At 35.0% G+C, this 21,638-nt stretch overlaps 1 protein-coding gene and 1 pseudogene across 5 annotated transcripts in view; both read right to left on the bottom strand.

The window, feature by feature from the left end:
• Grik1 (glutamate ionotropic receptor kainate type subunit 1) overlaps window positions 1-21,638 on the bottom strand; it is a 394,986-nt gene that overhangs the window by 336,268 nt on the left and 37,080 nt on the right. The gene's annotated exons all lie outside the window — the stretch shown is intronic.
• On the bottom strand, window positions 19,739-20,498 carry LOC101705609 (transcription factor BTF3 pseudogene; annotated as a pseudogene).

The following is a 21,638-nucleotide window of genomic DNA, read 5'->3' as shown; positions in this document are numbered from 1 at the left end:
AAGTGAAAGACCTCTACAATGAAAATTACAGTAATATGAAAAAGGAAATTGAAGACTTCAGAAAATAGAAAGACAGGCTGGAGATGTAGCTCAAAGGGACCACTCCTGCCTGGCAAGCTCAAGGTCCTGAGTTCAGTCCCCATACTGCCCCCCAAAAAAAAGAAAAAGGAAAGGAAAGACATCCTCTGTTACTGTATAGGCACAACAAATATTGTCAACATGGCCATATTCCTCAAACTGATTTAAAGATTTAATGCAATCCTAACCACAATACCAGTAGCATTCCTCATGGAGCTAGAGAAAACAATCTGAGAAATATGTAGAACTAGAAGGGATACAGAATAGCAAAAGCAATCCTGGGCAACAAAGGAGGAGGCATCACAATACCTTACTTCAAGTTATACTGCAAAGCAACAGTGATAAAAGACATGGTATTGGCATAAAAACAAACAGGTAGCTGAATGGAACAGAATACAGGATGAAGAAACATCCTAGACACATTTAACTAGCTATTTGGTCTTCAACAAAGGGGCCAAAAATATGTTGGAGGAAAAGTTGCCTTGGAAGCAAATGGTGTGTGAAAACTGGTTATCTATCTGCAGAAGATTGAACTTGGACCTATATCTCTCATTGTGTTCTAAACTTAAATCAGAATAGACCAAAGACCTATACGTTACAACAGAAACAATTAACATACAAGAAAATAAAATAGCTAAAACTCTTAAAGTCATAGGTATAATCAAGAACTTTCTGAACAGAACTCAAATTGCACAGGAAATAACAAGAATCAACAAATGGTATTAAATCAAATTAAAAAGCTTATGCAAACCAGAGGAAATAGTCAACATAGCAAAGAGACAACACAGAGAATGGGAAAAAGTTTTTTTAGCTATTTCTTAGAAAGAGGACTAAGATTCAGAATAGATAAAGCTCTTAATATAATTAGACCACCCTAAATAAAAGGACCCAATAAAAAAATTGAAAGTGAAATGAATAGATATTTCTCAGAAGAAGAACAAATAACCAATAAACACATGACAAAATGTTCAATATCTCTGGGCATTAGAGAATTGTAAATTAAAATAAGACTAATATTCCATTTGCACCAGGAAGAATGCAATCGTCAAGATATTAAATGATAACAAATGCTGGTGTGGCTGTGGTGAAAAAGGTAGCTTCCTACATTGTTAGTTGAAATATGAACTAATAAAACCATTAGAGAAAGCAGTATGGAGATTTTGCAAAGAGTTAAAAATAGAAATTTCATTTGACCCAGCAATTCCCTTTCAAGGTATCATCCCAAAAGAACTAAAGACATCATTTTACAATGATACACACATACCAATGTTTATAGCAGGATAATTCATCAGCTAAATCCTGGAAATAGCCTATATGTCCATCAACAGATGAATGGATAAAGAAAATGTGATATCTATACTTAATGGAATAAACTTGGCTATAAAAAATAACTTTGAGACCTTTGTAGGAAAATGGATACACCTGGAAAAGATAATGTTAAGTGAAATAAATCAGACACAAGTTTAAATACCATATGGTTTCTCTTCATTTGAGTAATGCAAAGTACAAACAAAGAGCAAAATAATAGATTGATAAAAGGAAACAAGGAGGTAGATGTTTTGCAAGTGGGAAGGAGTTCAAGAGATCCAGGGTGAGGGGTGGGGGAGGGATGGGGATGTAAAATGATTTAAGATGTGCCATGTATATGTACCAGATACAGTAAGTCCCTGGCTTCCTGGTGAGTTCTGTTCTGGGAGTACAATTAGTTTGCAAGTCCAACAAAGTAAGTCTTATACACCTTTAACACAAATATCCAATATGAATTGCTCTGAGCTTCCTATAGTCCCCTCCACATCACCACTGCTTTTGCACATGTTTGAGGAATCCTGGGATCTGACTGAGGACTGTGCTAACAGTACCTATGACACTGTGCAGTAAGCACCCAGCAGCACAACTATGACAATGTCTGGTGGACATATGAGCTACTTGAGTCATTTGTTCCAATCTAAGAATGTTTGTAATTCAAGATTCCTCTGTATTGGTAAAAGTTTGCAACTCCTAAGTCAGGACTTACTGTATCTACATTGAATGTAAATATTATATGTCATAAATATGAAATAAAAATAATATTAATTATAACAGTAATAATGAAAATGAGGAAAGGGGATCTAGAAATGGAAGGTGAAAGGTGGGTTGAGGGAAGAAAATAAAAAAGAATGAAGATAGATTATGTACATGTAGTCCCTAAGATGAAAATAAACTTCATGTACTATAAACATGTACTAATAAAATAAAATTTAAGAAAGAGAGTGAAATCTTTGCAAGGGTCTCTAAAATGAGGAATACAGATCTCCAAAATCTTGTCATATGAATTGAAGGTAGACTAACTCCTTAAAAAGTTTCTAAGAAATTATTTTTAAAAGTTTAAGATGAAATGTTTGATCATTACACCTTGTACATGTATTGAGTTGTAATACAATACCCCAATGAGGTAAATTTGTACAATTAAAATAATATTTAAAAACAAAAAAGAAATTTAAAAATTGTTGACTATAGAAGAGAAAATAAATTTTAGACAATCATTGAACTACATAAATATGCATGGAAATGTTAAGTTACAAAGAGAGGGAAGGTTTTCTTGAAGGCTTTTTCTTGAAGATTGTGCTTATGTACACTTTTAAAGTTGGAAAAGATATGTACTCTTCTTCCCACTTATAAATTCTCCTAAAGGATTGAAGAAACATTTAGCTATAAGCCTAGAGTGAGTACTTACTCTTCCTGATACAACTAGGAAAAGTCCAGAATCATAAGTAAAGACTGTATCGTTCCATAGATTTTCCTGATTTCTAATTCTTGCTGTTTCTTTTTTCCTTTGTACTCTTTTGTCTTTCTCCTTTTTTCTTTTTCTCATATTCTAGTAAATATTCTGCTTTATAGTAGGCATCACACAGTGAGGGCTATCAAATGGCATTCCACTCTCTAAATCTTTTATTCATTTGACAAAGATTATTTCACACATGTGATCTAAACTCTACCCAATAAAGTAAATCACACTCTTTTACAAATCTCTAATTTTCCATGGTTTGTGCTCTCTCCCTTTCCCTTTAAACTAATTTAACATAGTTTATTTCATCAAACAGAAATGTTAAACAATAATTTATATTTAGGTGTGTTTTGTATTTTAAAATTTATAAATGCCTTAATACAATTTTCAACAATAAAGATAAAAGCACAGTATAATTCCATAACACATATACATCTTAAGTACAAAAAATAAATTTAATTTTAATTATAATTGAATAACTATATTCTTTTTGTAGCATTTTTGAAAAACTGATATAACAACACATCTGACTAAATTCCTAGAACTCTTGGATCAGAATAATTGTATTTACCTTAAATTTAGTATTTGTCTTTTATTTGAAAATTCACTTTTTGATAGTTTTGTCTGAATTATACTTTCAATTCTCATATAAATATTTTCATACACTCTTAATCGCTCTGATTAAACTTCAATAGACAGAAAATGCTCTGACTCTTTCTCACTGCTGTGTATCCCAAGAGGCACTAGATTGATTACAAAGCGTTTTTTTCCCTAACTTAAACAGTAGCCTCCTTAAAAAATCATAATTCTGGGCTGGGGATTTAGCTCAGTGGTTCGGCCACCTGCCTCACAAGAGCAAGGTTTCCAAGTTCAATTCCCAGTACCAAAAAAAAAAAAAAAAAAAAATCATGATCCTGTTTAAGTCTATAAGCAAATTAATAAAAGATGCAATGTGAAAGTGGATTAATTTTTAACCAACTTCAAATTTTCTTAAAATATTTCACTATAACCTTCCTTTCCATCTCTTGAGTTTTACTTTCTGCTGAGATTTCAAATTTGTGAATTTTCTGCCTGGAGCTCATTGTGTATTCTCTTCAATACTTAAAAAATGAAGGAGCCAGCCAATAATTACTACCCCAACCAGCAGAAATCAGGCTGCATTTCTTGATGTTTGTGTAATTGTAAGTACAGCTGTACATCTGTGTTTCATCTTGTAATAGGACAATACATACCATATGACAGTATAATTGAAGTTTACGATAATGTGTTTCTGAAATACATCAGAGTACAGATTTCAGAATTTTTAACAGGTAGCAGCCCTAATTTTGCCAATGTGGTCTTAGACAGTAGGGTCTTCAGAAATCCATAAGCAAGCCTGTTATTGACAAGCACACAGTGTAAACTGCCCCTCCCATGAACACATAATACTGGAAGACAAGACTTTTGTTGCACAGACTGATATGAAAAAGTTCGAATCAGAGCCCATTTACATGAACAAATTTCAGAAAGAAATAACATAAAAGAGCCAGTTGATCTGTCCCTTTCTGTCCTACACCAATGTTGTAAAATGTTCTTACATCAAGATGCTATTCATTAATGCTGGGAGACTAGAATATCTTAAACTGATCCATGTAAAGGTTCTGATGTAACTTTTCTTTTGACATTTAATTTAAAAATTACCTAAAAGTTCATGCCTCAAAGGACAGCTTGATATATTAAGTTGTCTGTCAGAATAAAACCAATCATTGTTAGATCATTTTGGTAAGATTGGTCCTACTTCCATTCTCTTCCATCATCTTTTTTGTGAAAAAGCCGAAGAAAATGCTAAGCACTCAAATCAGTCATAAAAAGTGAAATATCTCTGGTGTGAATCACATCACTCAGTATCATCAAGAATCTCACATAAATATCATACATAAAATATTTTCATTTTGTGAGTCAAATATAGAGAAGGGAACGAGCCTTCATTCAATGTAGGAAGGCAGCCAAGAGCTTTATCAACATGCTTTAAAATTGGGATTTCATTCCATTATAATCACAATGATAGCCTGCGTGCTGTGCACAATGCTTTCTACATATAGAAAATGGTTATGTCTAAAAATTTCATCTCCTCCCCTTTCTGTGATAAAGATTTGTTTTCAACATCATCAATAGCTGAAGTGATGCTCATCTGCAACCATCTGTTCTTATTATAAAACAGTAGATTGTGGCAGAATTTTCAGCATTGAGCTTGTCAAAACATCAGAACACCTGTTTGATCTTTACCAAGTCAGGTCCTGTGGATGGTTGAGTGTGGGTGGCAGGTTGTACATAGTTAAAGAAGGGTTTCATGATTTCTTTTGAAGAGGAAATGTAAAAAAATGAATTAATTTTTCAGTTTATTATTCATCAACTGTTAGGAAAAGATATGTACTTTTAAAATTGTGATTAATATCGAAACACCTATATTCAAGTGGGGAAAATACACAAATACACTTGATCACTCATACATGAAGAAATGGTTATTTGTTGAATACTTATTCAAGCAATGGCTGTACACAGAAGGTACACTCAACTGAGTACACTCAATATGTGTGTGCACCGTGAATTAACTGACATGGGTTTTATTCTCATGAATGGAATTTTTATGAGTATATCCATTTTACAGATGGATAAAAAGGTGGCTAAAATAATTTGCCAAGCTGCAACTCAGTGATTCCTCTCATTCTTGTTCTCATGGATTACCATTAGATAATGAGAGCAACTTGATCTCAAATGAATTTTCTCTCTTAGTAACCTCTTGTAGATTCCAAAAAGATTAGAAATCCCAAAGCCTAGGGTATTGGTTTGGGAGAACTGGCCAACAGAAGTGATTTTGAATAGCTTTGGAAGCAGAAAGCAACATGTTTGAGAATCTCTAGGAGATAAGGGAAGGAGGCAACATTTGAATTCTTGGAACAAGCCCCTTCTTTAGAGTGGAATCAAAGGCAGGCAATGAGAAGAGATGTTTCTATTTATATGGAGGGAGGAGTAATTGGTAGACAGATTTGAAACCTATAATTAGGTGCTTGGATTTGATACAAAGTAGAATTAGGGAAGAGATTGATGTGATTAAAACAGCAGTGGTGATGAGTGCTGCTGCTGGGTGAAGAACAGGCTGGCAGCTTGGAGCATCTGGCTGCAGGAAGCTGGCAGAGGGTTCCCGTCCTGGATCTGCTGCCCATCGTGGTGATGGAGCCAAGGCAAGCGCGCCATGGAGACAGAGCCCACGAACTCCCACTGTGGTCTCTGCCTCTGGCCTTCAGAGACTCTCGATGAGTGATGAGCTCGAATCTTCTCTGTCCTTTGACCTTGAAACACAATCTTTCCAATGTCATTTAGTGCAATATATTTGGAGATGAACTAAACTAAAATAGTTTTTCTTTCATTTTGTCACTGAAGCAAGCACCTCTAAAGCAAATGCAAATTTCTGATGTGATTTTAAAAGTTAAAAATTATTTTTAGTATAATTTATAATTACGTTAAAATATGTTAAAGTAATATAATTGTTGAAATTGTATGGAAAGATAAAGCTCATCTTGTTTTCTTTTGATGTTTCATCAGATGTTCCATTTTTCAATCAAGGGAATTGGGACTTCTTAGCACGAACTATGGAATGAGAGCCACTGAAATTTGAATCCTGGCTTTCTAGTCATTATCTAGGCAACTCTAGAAAAGTAATTTTGTTTTCTTAGTTTCTTCATCTATGAAATAGAGACACATATGGGAAAACAGACATTATAATACAAATCAGGCATTCTTTCTCAAATGACTGTAGCATAGCAGTTGATGGTGTAGGCTTTACTCTGGAGCCATACTGCTTGGGTTTGTGGCCAACCCATTATTCCTGAACAATGAGAACATGGAAAAACTCAATAAAAAACTCTCTCTGTGCCTCAGTTTTTCCCTTTGTGAAATGGCCTATGCATATCTACTACATATCTATTATTAAATGAGAAAATACATGTGTGTGCTTCACCCAATTTCACCTCAAGGAAATAGTAATGGATAAAAGCTAGCTCTTAGTCATGGTGTTATTGTTATCATTCACATAGCTTTTGCTTAGCACCCTCCTATATGTTGACCACTGCATTATATATAGGGTGTTCATAGATTTAAAAAAACCACATAGCTCCTTCTCTAGAAAGCTCAGAGTCTTGGTAAGAGGCATAAAGTAAATAACAACTGCAATTCAATATGACCAGTACCACCATGGAGGTCTCTGGTCTTTCTTGGAGCTGTGAAAGCATTTGAGTCACTTCAGGTGAGGCTGAGTTATGAGCAGAATTTTTCAGTAGACCATGGACCGAGGTGAAGGGAGTTGTGTGTATTGGGAGCAGAGAATAGATCACTGGGACAGAAAATACATGCTTGGAGTCAGAGAAAATCCAAGGACTGTTGGTTATTTTGTGTGCTTGGTGATAGGTTACACGTGGAATGGTGAGAACCAGAACTCAATAGGAAAATAGTGGATTGATGAAAAAGCATCCTGTGAATTGCATTGCTCAGTTATGTGTATCTCGTGTTGAAGGCAATGTGATGCAACTAAAGAATTTCAATCCAGCAGATGATCTGATTAGATTCTCCTTGTTGAACCTGACAGGTGTCCCCAGGTTTCACTTCTGTTTCAGTGCCTAGTACAGCCCCACAATCACCTGTTGACATGGCTGATTTCCTTCCTCCTACCAGATGCCAAAGTCCTGGGGCAGTCATCTATTTCATTCTAAGTCATCCATTTATTCTCAACATCTCAGTATGCCAAGAAGAAATAGTAATAATAGTCTCCTCTTACCCATGAGGATATATTCCAAGGCTATAATGGATGCCTGAAACTGTGAAGAGTACCAAACTTAATATATTCTATGATATATTTGTACCCCATTATTAGTAGGTTAATCTATCCTTAATCCATGTGAATTGCTAATAATCAAATACTGATAGTGGAAGGGGACACAGAAAGGAGATGGGTTCAAGAAAAAGATAAATAATAAAATTAATGAGTATTGGAGTAGGGGATTGATTGACTTAGAGATTTCAAGACTTTGAGATTTCAAGAATGAAATGCCCTTGAGATTTCAAGTTTGGTCAATTCAGTGGATGGCAGTAACATTCCCTGGGAGTGAATGGCCAGGAGTAAGTTCACTGGTGGAAATACTGAGCTTATCTCCAGACATACCTAGTTTAAAGAAACTTGGATCATGTGAAGCCAGCTCTGGGCGGCAGGACAATACTAAATCTCAACCAAAATGCCCTTTAACTCACAGCCAATTCCACTGTGCAATTATTTTTTTAAATACAAGGAAACAACTTCTAGAATGTTAAAACAATTTGTGTACAATGGGTTGATTCTTAATGGCTACAAAACCAGAGTATAGTCTTCTTGAGCATCTTTCTGGAGTGCCCTTAAACCCATCTGTATCTGGAAAAGTGCAAGATGAACAATAATTCCTTCAAGAAGCCTTGTCACATCTTTCCAGATTTCATGAACACTAAAAATATTTGAATTTATTTGCCCATGGCATTTTCCCACTGTATCAAGGTATTTGCATTCATCTTTCTTTAATATATAAGGTGTGATCAAAATGTATGGTGAATGTCAAAATGAAGTTATTAAACTATAAGGCACATTACCACTAATCTCCCTCAAAATATTCTCCCTCACTGCAAACACACTTATTCCATCATTCTTACCATTTTCTGAAGCAGTCTCTTTCATGAGTGTTTGTACAAGCTGTGATTGAAAAATTGGACAATCCAGAATTTGAAGTTATATTACAAAGCTACTGTGATAAAAGCTGCATGGTACTGGCAGAAAAACAGTCATGAAGATCAATGGAACAAAATAGAGCATGCAGAAACAACTCCAAGTACATTCAACTATTTGATCTTTGCCAAAAGGGTCAAAAACACATACTGGAGGAAAGGTAGCTTCTTTAATAAATGGTGTTGGGAAAACTGGCTATCTATATGCAGAAGATTGCATCTAAACCCATATCTCTCACCATGCACTAAACTAAAATCAAAATGGATCATAGAGCTAAATGTTGAACCAGAAACACTAAACCTGCTAGAGGAAAAGATAAGTACAATTCCTGAAGTCATAGGCATAAACAAGGACTGTCTGAATAGAACCCTAGTTGCATAATAAATAGTTCTGAGAATCAACAAATGGGATCTTATTAAATCAAAATTCCCTGCACAAAAAACCAACCAACCACCACCAACAAAACAACCAACACAGTGAAAAGACAACCTTCCAAATGAGAAAAAATTTTGCCAGTGATTCCTCAGAGCACTTATATCTAGAATATATGAAGAACTCAAAAAAATTAGATCCCTCAAAAATAAAAGACCAAATCAAAAATTGGGCAAATGAAATGACTAGACACTTGAAAGATGTACAAACTGTCAATAAATATATGAGGAAATTCTCAATATTGCTGGCATTAGAGAAATATACATTAAAACAACCTTGAGATTCCATCTTACCTTGGAAAGAATGGCCATCATCAAGAAATCAAACAGTAACAAATGCTAGAGAAGCTGCAGAGAAAAAGGAACGCTTCTACACTGTTGGTGGAAATGTAAACTAGTACAACCACCATGGAAATCAGTCTGAAGAGCACTCAAAAAACTAAACCTGGAAACTCCATTTGACCAGCTGTTCCCCTTCTAGGTATTTTTCCCAAAGAATTAAAGACATCACATTACAGAGATACATGCGTACCTATGTTTATAGCAGTACAATACATAATAGTTAAATCTTGGAAGCAGCCTATATGTCCATCAACTGATGAATGGATAAAGAAATTGTATTTACACACCATGGAATAGCATTCTGCTATAGATAAACATTTTAGGAAAATGATTGCACCTTGAGACCATAATGGTAAGTGAACTAAATCTGACACACACTCTTAAATATTATATTGTTTTGATTATATGAGAAACACAGTAAATATAAAGAGAAAAATAAAAGACAATAGGAAGTAGGGAGTTCTCAAGGAGGGGAATCTGTTCTCAAAAGGGGATCAAGAGGTGGAGGGAGGAGGATGGGAGGGGAATAAAAAGAGAAAAAAGAATTGGTATGTGTTATGTACATGTACCAACTCTATGCAAAGAATGTAACCACTATGTACTGAAACATGTACCAAACAGAAGGTGGTAAAGGGATAGGTGGTAGGGAGAGAAGGAGGGAAGGAAAAGGGGATGAAAAAAGGAATTAAGATGTGTTACATACATGTACCAACTTTCCACAAGGAATGTAAACGTCATATACTACATGCATGTACATACTAATAAACTAAAATTTAAAATAAATCAGTAAATGCACAAGGGAAGGCAGGCCTGTGAAAACATTACATTGTGACCTTCTCTACCTTATTCACTGGAGCTGGCAGCCCTTGACTTCGAATTCTTCTCCCAAGTCAAAATGACCATAAACTGTACATATTTTCGATGGATTCAGAACATTGAGGCATCCAGGACAATGCAACTAGACCCAAGAGGATTTCTAGAACTAGTTCCATGCTAGGAAAGATGAGATAAATGTGTTCTAAGTGAGGACGAGTATTCTGAGTGGCATTAGTGGAGATTTGTCTTTTACTGTAACACATTTTTAGATTTACACAGTCACTGTATTTTTCGATCACACAGTATATGCAAAGCAAGATAATGGTTAATACCATGATTTTGGAATCAAACAAGTAAGTTCTTAAGTTCTTCAGTTTGTAGCTTAACTGAATGATCTAGGGCAAACAGATTGCTTGGCTTCACCTCATTTTTCTCCTATGTACTACTCAAAGGCAATGCCCACCATGGATGGTTGAATACTTTACAGGCTTTTCATCATGCTTAGCATATGCTCTCATCTCTCTCTCTCCTCCATTCTTTCTTTATCCAGCCACACTGACCTCTGCAACCTCCCTGGAAGAGCAGGCCTAGCTCCTTCAGTTTCCGCAAATGATGCCCCATGTCATCTTCCAACAGACAGCTGTAACCAAGGGGAACATGTTGCTGCTTCTCTCATGGAACATGGCATGCTTATTGTCAAAGGCTGCAAGGAAACACATGCCAAAGGAAAGTTGTATCCTCGAAGGGAATTATTTATGAAATGTTCCCCTTACAGTACATATTATTGCTTTTGATGTAGTTCTGACATTTGAAATGCAATTAAAAATTCAATTTCTCTGTGAGATCTTTCCTGAGTACCCTAGGTAAAATTTCAGTTTCACACTAATATTTCACATCTCCCTTGTCTGCTTTATTTTTCTCCTTAGCATTTATTACAATCTAATATGCTATATATTTTACTTATTTATGTTTGTGTACCAAGCAGAAAAATAAATTCCTTGAAGATGGAGAATCTTGTCTCACTCATTCACTGCTGTGTCCCCTGGCTCCTAGAACAATGCCCAGAATATAGTAGGCACTAAAAAAAATGTATTTTTCAGGAATGGATTGCATAGGAGAATTGCTTAGCACAGTGTCTAGTATGTGCCAAGTACCCAGAAAGTAGTAGCTCTCAATGCTGTGAATTTTGTTAATATTTACAGGATCTTTAGAAGTCATGAAATACACTGTGTTTATTACCTTATTACTTCTTTATTAGTACCTGTCCAGGAAATAAATGATAGACTGGACTGGCCAACTGTACTTATAGTTTACCTACTGAGATCACCATTGGTGATGAAGCTGGCTGCTGCCTGAGATCAGGAGCACAGAACCAGGAATAGGCTGGGAAACAGGGCACCTGACAAAGCAGCTCCTCAACTTTGAGCATCCCCTCCCCTGAATCACCTCATTTCTGATGCAAAAGTTATTGTCAAAGGCAGTTTGTGACTCCCGCAGTCTGAGTGCGTGGGTAGCCAAGCTGATGTATAAGGCAAAACCTTTCACCCTTTTACCTTCTTTCAAAATTAAATTCCCTTTAGGTAAATGAGAAATGGATTTAAAACCATGAGGTAGTACCATAGTTCTTTCTTTTACACAGGTGAGTACATGTGCATTGCCAAGAGCGCACGTGCACACACACACACACACACACACAATTTCTAACTGAAAGTTTCCCATTGTTTGTTATTCATTTGTTTTAGTTATTTGTGTCATGTGTGAAGATATTTCCAAAGTGTTACTAATGACTTACAAAGTTGGAAGTGTGTCTGTCAAAACCAAGCTTAGCTATCTGATGGTAGACAGGACCAAGAGGCAGCATGCGTGCCAAGTTTAAATTATGAGCAACTATTGATCCTGAGAGTAAAGCATGCCTGAAAAAGAAATTGACGTGGAATGAACTGGACATTGAAATATTATTTTAAAATCTTGAAAAGCATGTTAGAGAATTCTATTCTATAACCAAGGGGAATTGGAGAAAATGAAAAGATTGGTAGTGATCTTTTCTTCAGACATGCTTTTTCCTGTATAGGTTGGGCTGACTTTGCATGTAATTAGTTATTGTGTTTTCTCATCTTATTATTAAATCAATGTCAGTAACAATTTATCTTGATGTTTAGAAAATTTTGTATTCATGTCAAGTCAAAACAAATTTTAAAGTACCAGAAATAATTTGAGTCCAGGTTACAAAAAAAACTTTAAGCCAGGACCTGCAATGATTGAATTAACATGACCCATGTTAAAGACACCTGGTTAGAACCAGGTGTTGTAAAATGCACTGTGAACAAGTTTTAATCTCTACTTTTTTAGAATATCTAGCTCTAAAACACCAGCATAATAATTTTCACTCTATTATACCTGTTGTGAATCATAAAGAAGACATGACATTGGTTCAAGTACACAAAGAAAATCGGTAAAACTCATTTTGACATATATTTAAATAAAATTCTCACATATGTTATCCTATGGGATGGAACCATTGTATAAAGCCAGGAGGATAAATGTTAGTAGTTATATTTTGTAGATAAAACAGGTTTAGAGTGATTAAGTAAATTTTCCTAGTCACTGAAATGAGTTAAAATTAACATCTTGTGATTCTTAACTTACTTACCATTCCTCTTATTTCTACTACTCACAGGTATTCTGATAGTCTATTCTTGAGTACCTATCATAAGGATACTGGTAGAATTTTTTTTAGACTTTCTTTCCAATTAAACTCTAATTACACATTTATTCAACAGATATTTTAGGAGCAGATCCTATGTGCTAGACATTATTCTGCCAAAAGTAAATGACAGAAGAAAAGTCTCTGCCCCATGTTGATTTGGTGGGGGAATGGATTAATTCCTTTGGCCAACATGCGTGAGTGTATTACACCCTAGACACAGTCTAGGAACTAAAGATATAAGAAGCCTTTCTCTTACAAAATGGTAGGAAAGTTTGATAAAGAAATGATAAGTTCTGAACTGTGCAGGTACAGTAATAGGAAAGGGCCAGGGGTTGACTGAGCCCTAGTATGTCCCCAGATCTTCCCAGAGATGCTGAGCAATAAGTTGATCTTGCATTATGAGGACAATATAGTTACCTGAGACCAATGTAGAAGGGTTCTCCTGGAGAAGAAATTCTTCATTGTTTTAAAAATTAATGTTTTGTTTTGTTTTGGTACCAGAGATCGAACTCGGGTCCTTGCGCTTGCAGGGCAGGTGGTAGAACCACTGAGCTAAATCCCCGGCCCATTAATGTTTGTTTTAATGTCTGAAAACATTTATTCATATAACCTAATGGCTTATGCATATTCTTATGATAATATGACATATCTGGGTTCTCCCTAAGTCAATTTCTAGCTCATCTTCTCTAAAATGATTTACCAAATTCAAATAAGAGCTGATTATTGAAATCACCTAAACACATGCAATATAATTTAAATGTCCTAAAATTATTCCAAAGGCTTAAACATTAACAATACCCAAATTTGGGATTAAGTCTGAGTTAAGTCCTGACTTTGTAATACTTTTGATTTTTTAAAGACCTACTAAAATTTAGCTTTGATTGTGTATGCAGGCCTGGGACACCTAGGATTTCAATATATTTGTGCACACTTATCCTTTTGAAGACTGCCCATTTCTGTTGCTTTCTATGCTGATAAAGGTTTGTCTGACCGGCCTAATTTATTTTTTAAAAAATTGAGTCCCACAATTTTCTATGCATCTTTTAACCCTTACCTTGTCACCTTGATACATAGATCTTCTGTAGTGGTCATCTGGGGAAGTACAGTATTTCTTGGAATAATGAGACACATTGCTTTTCTATTTTTTTTCTGTTTTGATAGCATGTTTTGTTTTTTACTGTAGCTACATATTTATACATCTCTGAGCACAGAAGCCAAATCCAATTTTTAATTTCTTAAGACAAAATTTGGGAGACAATATCAAGAGGACTGGTCAGAGATATGGCATATTTAGACAGTGAGGGGTAGTATTCAGGGATATCTTGGTGGCAATATACAATATGCTTCCTGTTCTATTGCATTCCAGACACAAGGACATGGACTCCTGTGGCAGACTTGCTCAGGCATACTGGGACTGAAGAGAAACTGGCAGAACATATCGAGAAAGAATTGTCTCTCTTCCTGTCCCCCCCACATGCTTAATTAAATGTTTCTCATGCACTCCATACAAAAATACACTGATGCATTTACCTGGAAAATATTCTTAATACATACTTCATATTAGCCATTCCACTGAGTGCAGGGAACCCAGCAATGAATACAGTACATCCTCTCCCCAAGAGAGTTCACAGTATTGTGGACATTCCTTGCCTAGAAAAGAATAGGTCTCTAATATAGATCTGGGTGTTTTGACTGAAATTGGAACTATTTTGAGTATACTACAGGAGTGAAAACTTTGTACAATTGGTAAGAGCAGGGGATTATCTTGTATTAGCCTTTGTGTTCCTGGTTTAACACAATCCAGGAGATAATGAGTATGTCGCGCAGTGTTGATGGAACAAATTGATTGACTGATTCAGGGTGCTTACCTCATTTTCTCCTTGACCAGACTTCCCAGAACAATGCCCTACACAGAAGTGGCATTATTTTAAATGTGCCTTCCTTGTTAATTTATGAACTTCCCTTGTGTTTGGGTCTTCTGAGCTCCCTGCAGTTTGTGGCACTGCTGTGGAGGTTCTCTGTTGAGCTTGAATCAGGAAGACTCGATCTGAGCCTGGACACTGATGTACCAGCTCGGTTATAACAGAGCAGCACTTCTCATTTAAGTTGTACGAATTAAGACTTCCATTCAAGGAAATAAGAGAGTCTTCATTCTCCTGCAGCATTCAAGGAATGACAGCCTGGCTGTGTGACAAGCAGCGACTTGACAGTTCCAAAGGGCTCCTCTGGAGCAGCAGCTGCTGCCATCACTAAGATTTGTTAGGGCCTCTCCCAGCCTCCCTGAAAAACTATGATTCTGCACATTGTGGAACAGATCAGGAATTCAGAATCAGAGGGTCAGACTGCCATGGTGTCAACCAAATACCAAGGCCAATGGTGCCAAGCAACATAGAAATGTCACCTTTTTTATTAAGGGGGCTAGACTGTGGCTTTTTCCTTTCTTTCTCATGACAACGTATGTGGGAACTCACGGCTGAAATAATCTGTTATGCAGCACCACATTCTCCCACTCAGGGACCAAAGAGCAAGTTAGATGCTTTCCTCTTCCAGATCCACCAGGGACAGCAAAGGCTGGGTCTCTGAAAAGGCCATAAAATGGGCAGCTGGGAAGGTGAAAATAGAATAAAAGCTTTCAAAACAAATTTCTAAGAAACATATCTCTTTTGTGTGTGGTAGAGTGTGTGTGTGTGTGTGTGTGTGGTGTGTGTATGTGAGTATTCAGGAGTGATTTTTTTTAAAAATCAAGTTTGTTTAAGAAACAAAGTAATTTACATGACTAATAGTTGAAAAACATACTAGAGAGGAAATAAAGCAAACTCCTTCATCAATGATATTGAGTATCACTGGAAAGATGTAAGAAAGGGAAAACAATTTTAGCTGATTTTATATCTTTCTTTCTTTGTGTGCTACAATTTGTTGCTGAACGCTAGGAAATCACGTTTTGTTCTAATGAAATAAAATCCTCAAATGGCTATGAGAAATATCCGAGAAAGCAAAATATTTTATACTGAATACCTGTACAGGTCCCATTAAATGGTCCCCCAAACTTACCAAATTCTGTTACAGTACAATTTATGAAATGTAAGGTTTCAGAAAATATAAGTGATAAAATATTTTATTTCAAAAATTTTTGAAGTTATTTTTTATTTTCCATTTTGAGAAGTATTTTATTTTCTTTTTAGCTCATTGACACATTTTATTTTCACTGTCCACTAAGTTATATTTAATTCCTGTGTACTTTCATTTCAGTTTTGGTTTTAGATTTTACATCTATTTGCATAGTCTATAGCCTGAAGAAGTTTAAAAAATGGTTTTAATTAACAGAGACAAAGAATTTAAAATGCAAAGCAAAATTGAGAGAACATGCTTAAAGTAATATTTAAAGAGACTTATCTTTTACAAATTAATTTCTGGATGTCAATTTTAATAGACATATAGTCTTGTATTATTTTAATAATACAACATCTGTTTTTTCCCAGTTACTTCACATTAACGGCTCTCCTTTCTTTTGAAAAGGTTCTTTAGAAAAATCTAATAATATGAACAATTTGAGTTTGAATACTCAATGTTACTTGGTGGTTACTACAAGTAAAATTGAGCAAAGATTTGGAGCATTCCTGAAAAGTAATTATGTATTCCAAATCTTTTGTTGCCCCTTTACAGACAAACCAAAAAATTCTTAAAAAATAAAACAAACCAAACAGAATCTCGAATTTCTGCAAACTACACAGCATACAAATTCCAATAATTTACTTCCTCTAAGTTTGCATCAGTGAAATGTTGCAATTTTGTGGATTTTTCCCTATTACTTCTACATAAACAGGAATTAAATACCATCTCAATAGAAGTATAAAGAGTCAAAGATAAAACTCCGACTTCTCCCCAAATTGCTATGCTTTGACCTGTCTCTTCTCTTGTTTTCCTTCTGTTAATTATTTTGTAGCATTGAAAACTCAACTATATGGCATCCCAAGAATGGACCAGAGAATAGTTCTAGATTTTATAACACAACCTATTCTTTAACTTTTATATAACACTATTTGATTCATGACATAATAATTCAATGCTTTACACAATTAAGTAATAATAACAAATATTGCCCAAACCATAATCTAAGACACATTTGGTGCAGTTTGTAATCATTTTTACTAGCTCAGAAAAATACTAATTCTATTGCAAAGAAAAACAATTGATAATCTAAATTCAGCTAATGCTTTCTGAAACAATTATACTGTTATGATCGTTTTAATTTTAAAAATTAATTGAGTTTCAAAAGAAATCATCAAAATGTATTCTATACAGATGAAAATGAGACTAAACCTGAAAAGACAGGAAGCTAAAGGACAAGACCTAACCTTATAGACACTACAGCAAACCACAACCTGTCCGTAACCTGCCAGTGAATTCAAGAACACAGGCACAGGCTAGGAGAGCAAATTAATATACTATACCCGTAACTTTTAAATACTTATTTTACTGTTAGGAACTGTGCCAGCTCATTAAGATATAGTTATAACTAATATGTATCTGCAATTATAATTAGGTTTTATTATTGTATGAGTAAAAACTGAACTTACACTCATTTAAAAATATCTCTCAAGGTTATTGAATCTTCACCTATCAATTAAACATGTTGAACCATTGATTTATTTGGACTTATCAAACATAATAACAGCGGGGCTGGGGATTTAGCTCAGTGGTTCTGCTGCCTGCCTCACAAGCACAAGGTCCCAAATTTGATCCCCAGTACAAAAATCAAAAAAACATAATAGCAGCTAACATTTACTGAACATTTAACTACACTAGACACTCTTCTAAGGATTTTACATTTGTTTTATAGTCATAAACATTTGTTAAGTTTACAAAGCCAGAATATTTTTTAAAAAGCCAAAACTTGATTCTTCATGCATTTATGTAAAGATTATTGTCTTATAATTTTATAAAAACAGAAATATAGAATTTTATTATTTAGTTTTATTATTTCCCTAATTCTCAAATAATCGCATTTTTCTAGGCATCCACTTGCGCTTCTACCATCTTCCAGTTTTTAAAAAAATATAACCTGCTTCTCTCCCTATTTCTCCTCCCCCAATTTCTTTCTGGCTTGTCATGTTTCTTATTAGCTGGATCCATCCTTGTCCAATTTCTTGCTGTTATTCTTAGGGCTGGCTAAATCTGCAGTACAGTGGGAAGGAAGCTGAATAGCCACGGGTAGCACACAAGGACTTTGTGCCTACTCCTTCCACAGAAGGAAACCCTAAAACCAGGGTACATCCTTAAACAGGGACTTGCAAAATGTGCTTCTGAAGTGAAATTATCTCACTCCTCGGAGATGCATCTCAAGCATCTGTATTTTATGATCTATGGTTGATATAACTTATTGTTACACAATATTAAAGCAACTCTTAGAAACATCTGAGAAAGCAAAATATTTTATACTGAATACCTGTACAGGTCCCATTAAATGTTCCCCCAAACTTTCCAAATTCTGTTACAGTACAAGGAAGCAAGTAACTAGTATTATTTACCTATTTATCTAAGGAGGATAAAGAATTACAGTTTGATTTTTTTTATTACTCAAATCCACGCAGCAACTTGAGCAGTGAATAAGATTTCTCTGCTAACAATGACACTTTATTCCATTTGACTAATGCAGATGTGCCCTCAGCTCATACATTATTCAATGAGGTACTACAAGCTTCTGCTCCAGAATTTCCTCTATAAAATAGATACATTTGGTAGATACATTTTTTTCTATATTCCCAAAATATATAAACTTTCCATTTTGAGAATGGAAAATCTTTATATTTTCAAAATTCATCGATTTTAAAAGAAATTTAAAATAAAGTTAAAATTTAAAAAACTCTCACCTGAGTTTGTTATACATCCTGTACATGATTTCTAAGAAATCCTTCCTTAACAGCAATCCAGCTTTTAAAAAATGGATTGTTTTTATTCTGTTGAATAAACCAAGCCAAATTTTTTAATTAAGCTTTCTCAAAATGGGCAATATTATATTTAGTAGTGATCTTTAAGGCGTCTAAAAGTATTCAAAGATGTTAAGATAAAAAGAATTTTATTGGCTGCTTGATCAAATTTTTCTTTATGACTCCATAAAATGTTTAATCAAGTTATTGACTTCTGCTAGGTTTTATAATGGATATGGCAAGGGAAACATAATTGAAACTTCTGAGAGATCTCTATTGTCATTAATATGTAATTATGTTACTGAAATCTGTCTGCCAATAAGGCAAAACTGTATTCATGAGATTAACATCTTTTTAGATAGTCACCAAAAGTCACCAGATTTTAACTAAAATCACTTTCATTTAGTTTGTTGAAACCTAAGCCAAGCAATTATATTTATAAAAAAATTACATACAGATTATTTTGTTAAAAATCAGATATGTAGGTCTTTAAACGGGTGAATCCTGAGCAGTTGGTGAAGTGCTCAAGATATTGCTTCCTGAGAAACCACATAGGCATTCACTATCCTATCAAGGGATCCATAAAGAAATGGGGAGATTCCCATGTGATTGGAAATCAGCAATCTTTCTTGAAGTGACCTTTTCCTTCAGACGATTCAGAATTGAATCATTATTTAAAAAGACATTTAATTTGCAGTCCAGTGGAGGAAATAATGCATTAAAGTACCAAGCTGAACACCTGGCTGAAAACACACCTCAAATAACAAGCTTTTTTTTTTATTATTAATCTTTGTTTCAAACTTTATTCCCAGGCTTCTTCATTAATTGCCTGCAAAGAATGAATTGTATGTAAGCAAAAACTGAAAAGAGCTGCAGTATCCAAGAGGCTTGGGCTTAAAAACATTAGAGATCTAGATTTTATCAGATCCATAAACAAAAAACAATTTTAAAAAGCAGTCATAATATAAAATAGCAGCTCCCAGTAACTTCTTCCAAGTTATATCTTCTTCAGAAGCTGACTCAATTCAGTTTGCCTCGTTCTTAGAAGCCTCATCAAAATTCTCTACAAGATCTGGAACTTCATCATCATCCTCCTCTCCAGTAGCAAATGGTGCTTTTCCATCCACAGATTGTTTAGGCAGAGCTTCAGCCAGTCTCCCTAAACTAGTCAAACTGTCTGCACCGAGCTGGTTCAAGATGCTGGGTAGCATTTCTGTCACCTGTTTTGTTTCAGCATGGCCTGTCATGGTTCCACTGTTTGCTGCCAGAGATGCCTGAACTTTTGGGTTTTTGAAGTGCATCACTGTTCCTTGTTTTGTAAACATATTCACCTCTTCAATACCAGAGATATTATTTACCCCTAACTTCTTTAATGAGAACTGAAGTTTTTTTATCATCAGCTGTACCTGTTCTATGAACCACCTTCTTCCTGCGAGCAGTTCCTTTCCCACCAATGTGCACTTGTGCCTGCAATTTGGCGAGTTTTTCCTGGTTCATGATAGTTTCTTTCATCTTGTTGGAGTGGTTATGGGGCAGCGCAGGGGTCTAGGGCTGGCGCTCAGGGGGTCTTGGGCAGACCAGCTGAGATTAGGCGCACACAAGCGGGGACTCAAGATGGCAGCTAGAGCTAACAAGCTGTTTTTAAAAAGACCTTCTTAATAAAAGATGACTTTTCAAACCCACTGCTTAGAAATATTCCTAGATGGATTCTTAAGAATTATAATAAACTTCTGGGACATGTAATAAGCTTGATTTTTCATATTAGTTTTGGCTAAACATGTGAGTGTTCCTTCTATGTATGCTTGTTCACACTTTCTTCTAGGGAAGTCAACCACTCTAAAGTGAAAATCATCTTAAATTGACTTCTATCATTTTGGGAGGTCTCAAGAGGGCAGAAATTACCAATGTGCAAGGGTTTCCTTAACCTGAGAGGAAATGTCACGGTTGATAGTCTCCTCTCATCAAATAAATTCATGGCAGATTTTTCCCTGACCTTGTGGTACTGCATAATACAGAAGATTAAATTGGAATTAAATGACATTGATATCTAAATAGCTAGAAGAGCCACAGTTTTAATACTGGGATATATTCAATTCAATGGGCATTAACCCTTTTTATGTGGTTGTGCTGTACAAATGCCTCACATATAGCAAGTCCTTAGGAAATAACTTACAAAAAGAAGTTGTATTATGTCTTGTAGTGATTTTCATGTTGATTTTTTTAATCTGGTTGTGGTGAATTTTTTTTCCTTAAATTCTTTTATTGGTATATTTTAGGTATATAATACATTTACATTTATCATTGGGTGCTTGTACCTGTACATGATGCATCTTCATTCTTATTATTCTCCCCATTACCTGTGGGCCCTTCACCCCCTCCACCCTTCCCTATTTACATAGACATTGTTTCCATTTTTTTCTTTTCTCCTAATTTTTCCTTTCCCTTCTTTCCTTTTTCTCCCTAATTCAAATTATCAATTATTCGTTTTAATCATTTTAATCCTTATTTACACTTTCAGTTTCTCACACTAGAGAAACTATTCAGTATTTACACCTGTGTCCTATTTATTTTACTTATGAGCATGGCCTCAATATGCATCCATTTAGCTATAAATGACTCTAGTTTCTCATTCTTTACAGCTGAGTAGTACTCCACTTTATATAAAAAAACCCACATCTTCTTTATCCAGTTTTGGTTATGGTGAATTTACATGGATGTATTTATTCTGAAGAGGCATGGCTACAATGTAATAGAAAGTGCAGTTTGTTTTTCTTGCTTACTTGAAACATAA

Source organism: Heterocephalus glaber, unplaced genomic scaffold, assembly GCF_053883595.1.
Source record: "Heterocephalus glaber isolate CG9 unplaced genomic scaffold, H.glaber_assembly_v1.0 deba00000122, whole genome shotgun sequence".
Classification (NCBI taxonomy): domain Eukaryota; kingdom Metazoa; phylum Chordata; class Mammalia; order Rodentia; family Bathyergidae; genus Heterocephalus; species Heterocephalus glaber.
This window is presented reverse-complemented; position numbering and strand designations above follow the sequence as displayed.